Genomic DNA, 5,865 nt, shown 5'->3' on the forward strand with positions numbered 1-5,865 from the left:
CGAATTCGATTTCATAGTCTTGTCATATTACTCATTGAGGCAATTTAGGTCACGTTAACTATAACGGAATAAGTACATATGAGCTAGCTTAAGACTTTTGATTCCATGAGTGAGCTTCAGGCTCTTTCAACCTTTCATGGACTTGCATTTGAATTATTCATGTATTTGAATCTCTTGAGGATTTGATAAGCAATACGCTTACAATGACACTTTACTTTTGAGATTTTGCTTTTAGCAATGTGTCTTTAAGATCTTCATAATATACGATGACAACGTGCCATAAATCTCTCGTCAATATAACAGCTATATGTAACACTGTACTTATAGAAAATTGTCATTCGTATAAGGGAAGGTATTCATAATCTCATGTCTCTATAAATAGACATTGTGTCATAGTGATTTATCTTCACTTCAATAAATACCTTTTTGTAACTTGTAGGGTTAAAGGTCCAAGTATTTCATCACGTTTTAATTATTCAATTTCATTGGAATTGTCTCTTTCCAATTTGGCTAATAATATACTTTGTCTACATTCATGGTGAAACGTGGTATAACATCCATACAGCCGTTAAAGATTTTTGGTAGCTACCAAATGTAAATTATCATTGATGATCAACAATCATAGATCCCACACATTCTTATATGCATGAATTAACTATAATAAGCTTATTGATATTGGGAACCCATGCCACTTCTAGAGCATACATTGTCATTTCTAGGACAATCATCTCTCATAGATGAATTATGTAGCGAATGTGGATCTTTCTACTTATAATCTCATATAGAGCACTATAGGGCTTGTATGATCTTCCCTTTTTGGGAGGTTAAAACTTTAGACCTGGTGGATATAATCCATACAAATTCACGCCATTATTCAAATGACAGTAGTCTTTCCTCCCCCCAATGGCGGGAAGACTGTCTTATTTTGACCATGCTAAAAAAATGCGTTAAAAAATCTATCACTTTCTTTGGAGTGAAGATGTTCATTGGTTGGTGACGAACCCAAACCAAGATTTAGGTCAAAACATGCTTTAATTGTTCATTAGCATTAACCATATTGATTTATTATTGTATCACCAAGACATCATTTCCTAATGGCGTACTTACACCCTTTGTATGTGTAGCCATATTAGGAGCTGTGATATTGTTTAATGACATTTGCTTCAGGAGAATCATGTCAATTGGATACAGTTGCATCCCATAAATCAAATGGACTCTACATTATTTGTATTAATATGGTTGGTCTCAGGGACTTTAACCCAAGTAGCTAGATGCTTTTGCATTTAGCATATAATTTTGTCACTATCTTTCATCAAATCACTGGCTTAGATATTTCCCAAAATCAAAATGAGTCGGTGGATAAATATCTCACACCAATTCATGTTGTTTTTCATGGATAATCTTTCTTCCCCTCATGGCAGGAGGATTGTGAACCCCAGAAAATTTATCAAGCTTAATTTGAGATCGTTCGACAAATTATTTATTTACGATCTCGATAATTGCTAAAGTACTCGAGAATATTTTCAGAAATTTTCACCAAGTGAAATCCTCAATTTAGGAGTTGGATAGTAAAGTACACGTCACGACGAGTTCGTGGAAATTTTCGGGGAATTTTCCGGATACCCGAGCTATTTTTTTTTAACTATTTTCTGAAGTTGAGGAATTTTAGAAATTAAATTAAGAAATTAGGAAACAGTTGGCGTCATCCTAGCCATCCACCGACTCCACCGCTTGATCTGGGCCCTTGATTTCATTTTAAAGGAAGGACCCCAAACTCAATTGATTCAGAACAGTCGAGAGAGAGAGCTTAGAGCTCTCTGACCCGAAACAGCAACCAGCAACAGGCTCCGACCGGCGCTACTTCGTCCGGCCACCGATCGACGACGGACGACCACCATCTTCTTTGCCTCTTCGTCGCCTATAGCCTGATGCTCTTGGATCGTCCATGCACGTGACAAGAATGAAGAGCAGACGGTGAAGGTCCAAGCTTTCGCCGGCGATTTCTGCAAGTTTCGGTATGGAAATTCATCCCTTCGCCATATTATACATGATTTGATACTTAGTTTTCGGATTGGGGTGAGTTCTGATGAATTAGGTTTCTGGATTCCTTTCGGTTCCGGCTCTGCTCTTCGACGCAGGCGACTTCTCTGGCCTCTCTTGGTTCGCTCTGCATTTTGTCTCCACCTGTTGATGCTTGTCGTTCTAAACTGAAGCTAAATTCCAAAGAACTGCTAGCTGGTGTTGGATTCCCAGTTCATCATCGTCCCTGTTCAATCGAGCTTGCTCACAGTAGCTCTTGAAGGTATATTTCAACTCTCGAACCAAGTTTTGATCTTGGTATAATACTTGGGGGTTAGATGAACTGAATGGGTTGTTTGGCTGAGATTATATTACGCTTGTTCTAAGTTTGGTTACTCAAGGTTGAGTTTGAAAGTGAGTGGATAACCTGTTGTTGTGGCCTTGAAATGGATAGTTGGTTGTTTAAATGTGTATAAGCTCGATTGCAGGTGCAGAATGGGTTGTGTGTCGATGTGATTGGATTATGACTATCATGTCTGATTGTGGTTGTTGTTATTACGGTGATAACAGTTTAGAATTTATGAATGGGTTGTGGAAAAATCAAAATTTTGGTGAAGCTATAAAGCTTGGGTGTCGATAGTAAATTCCATGGAGTTACTATGTGGCTAAACGGTTAAGTAAATTTGAGATTTTTCGTTAGTGACGTCGTTATTGGTTTGTTTGTGTATTTCGTGGTGTGATAATAAGTAAAGAAAGAAATTAATGTTTATACATGTATTGGGTGGCCTGGTAATCGGATACACTCAATATATGTTTGGTCGATAACGTAACTTCAAGTCAATGCTCGATAATTTAGGTAATTATCGAGTCTACCTCGATTGGTCAAACATGGTCAAATGGTCAAGGTGGTCAACCCTTGGTCAACTCCTGGTCAAACTAGGAAAAGTAGGTTTAGACGATTTATTAATCGTCGAGATTTCGTTTAGTTGTTCAAAAGATATTGACTATCGAAATGTCGGAATTTAGGATTCCAGTTACCCGAGGAACAGAAGGTTCGCAACTCTCGGAGTATGTGAGAGAAAGCATCGGAATCCAGGTAGGGATTCAGGACTCTCCTCGGTTAGTGATTTCTTATATTGTTATTAAATGATGCATGTTAGTTGGTATGGTTTGATTATGTTCAAATGCAAAGCATACTAATCAAACCACGTGAGAAATGTGATGGCTTGAGAGCGAAGGGTAGCTCTGACTTCCTTGGGTTCGATCCCTAAAACCTCCGGAGGGTTAGTTACATGACGCGCTCAAAGCGAGCGCATAATTTAACCCTGAAAATATCGTTAGTAGTATAAGCAAATAGGGATCGTTCTATTCCGGGGATTGAGGGTACACTTGTAATTGTGAAACAAATAAAGAAAAGTATTATTTACAAAAATAAAATAAATAATATAAATATATACAATTGTATAAACAAATAAAGAATTAAAATAATAAAGTATTATTTACAAAAATAAAATAAAGAATAAATATATACAAGTAAACACAAATAAGGGGGGGATTAGGATTCTTAAAATTAAAATTAAAATAAATAAAATAAAGAAAATGTAAAAACATATATACAAGGGTGGAACGCAAGGAACAAAGATCAAAATCAATTCCATGTAATCAAATTCGATTCAAACCCTATAATTGTTCTTCCAAGTCATGAGAGAGGAGTTGATCGTGTGAAACATTCGAAAGCAAATGATTTCCCATATTTTACTTTTCAATGCTAATTAACCTAAGCGAAAGCACCTAGATTAATCCTATCAAACATGCAATCAAGCCCTAGAAAGCTAGTCAATCATGACATGTTCAATGCATTAGACATAGAGAAAGGCTATCAACTCAAGTGTACAACTTAGTTATGGAAAAGTCCACCTAATTGCAATCCTCTTCAATTAAATTCGATTCTTGTCCAGAACCTTTACTACTTTTGATTCAAGTTACATAAAACGAAAAGTCGATTTCATGTTCTTAAACCTAGCACCAATTACATGCAAATCCTATAAGTGTCGACCCAAATAAGATAAACATATAAAAGTTTTCTGTAAAGCAAATTTAATCGAACAAACTCACATAAGCGACTTAGAATCACAATTATAGAATTCAAAAACTTTATTTAAACATAGAAATTGGGCTTAAACTTTGCCCTAAACATTATTGTTAACTAGAAACAAGTTCATACGAAATCAAACAAGGAAACCAAAAAGGTTACAAGGAAAAGGAACGAATTACACCGTGAGTGGAGATGGAGATGGAGAGCTAGATGGTTGGATCTTGAATCTTGGAAGCAAGCCTTCAAGGTGGATGATGGAGGATATGATCTTCACGGCTCCTTCTTCTTCTTCCTCTCCTTGCTTGAAAATGCAGAACTTTGCAACTAGAGAATGGAGAAGGAAAATGGAAAGGAAATGGAGAGACAAAGAAGATGAGATGGATGAAGGAATTGGTGGGAAAATGGAGAGGAAATGGTGAGACAAGAAGATGAAATGGATGAAGGAATGTATTTTGAGAGTGAGAGGAGAAGTGTATTTATAGCCCAAAAAATGATGAATGGAGGGTGGAGATGAACATAAATGAAGGGCTAGATATGTTAGACAAATTTGTAAAAAATATATTCCCACTTGTTTATCACTTGTTCAACTTGAATTGATTTTCCTCCTCAAGATTTTCCACTTGGTTGCAACTTTGATTTTCCTCCTCAAGATTTTCCACTTGCTTGTAACTTTGATTTTCCTCCTCAAGATTTTCCACTTGGTTGCAATTTTGATTTTCCTCCTCAAGATTTTCCACTTGGTTGCAACTTTGATTCTCCTCCTCAAGATTTTCCACTTGGTTGCAACTTTGATTTTCCTCCTCAAGATTTTCCACTTGGTTGCAACTTTGATTTTCCTCCTCAAGATTTTCCACTTGCTTGGAGGTCCTAAAAATAGAAACTAATAAGAAAAATAGAAACTTTCCTAAAATGAAAAATGGCAACTTACTAAAAATGATAAATAGAAACTACAAAAATATAAACTTTCTACAAATAGGAACTTTCCCAATCAAAGAATGGAAACTTTCCTAAACAGGATTTTAATAAGGAAATAACGTAAGAAATGTAGGGAAATGCAGTTAAAACGTCGCATTAAAATGCTCCTATCATTACACCGGTCGGACGGTGAACGATCGCAATGACGACCCGATCCATGTGTGTAGCTAGGTAGCGGACGCTCTCGCTACGCTTACCTGGTGATGAATTAATTTGAGGTAAGGTCGTGTAGTGGGTCTGTGGGACCGGCCATCAGGTAACACTTGGATTTGGCGCCGTATTTATTTAAGCATCATGCATCAGTTTTCAAGTTGAAAATATTAAAGTTTGTCGTTGATTTTCAAATACTTGGTTTAAGCCTATTTTCATACTGGAGCTCCAAAATCTATTTATTGGTTTCATGCCTAGTCGAGTTAGAGTTCCTGTTGAGCAGCGAGGACGAAAGCTCACCCCTACAACAGTATGAATGCAGGTACTGTGCACTGGTGACGGGACAATAGCGGACGGAGCTGGGTGTGCATAACAAGTTCGGTAAACCCTTGTCTGGAGTTGTGCTAAATCTCATTTCTCAAACTTCGTGCTTCGGAGCTTGTTGTTATCTAGCCTCGGGTTAAACTCAGTTGGATTCTCTTTCATTGAAATCCGTACCCAGTGTGCGCCTTTATCCAAGTTCTAAACCAACCAAATAGTTGCTAGCAATTCAAGTTTTCACCTCAAATTTTTTTGTAGCTTCCGCTGTGTTTTTACAAAAAGTTTTTCAAACAAAATGCCTAGCG

Source organism: Rosa chinensis, chromosome 2 (assembly GCF_002994745.2).
Source record: "Rosa chinensis cultivar Old Blush chromosome 2, RchiOBHm-V2, whole genome shotgun sequence".
Taxonomy (NCBI): Eukaryota; Viridiplantae; Streptophyta; class Magnoliopsida; order Rosales; family Rosaceae; genus Rosa; species Rosa chinensis.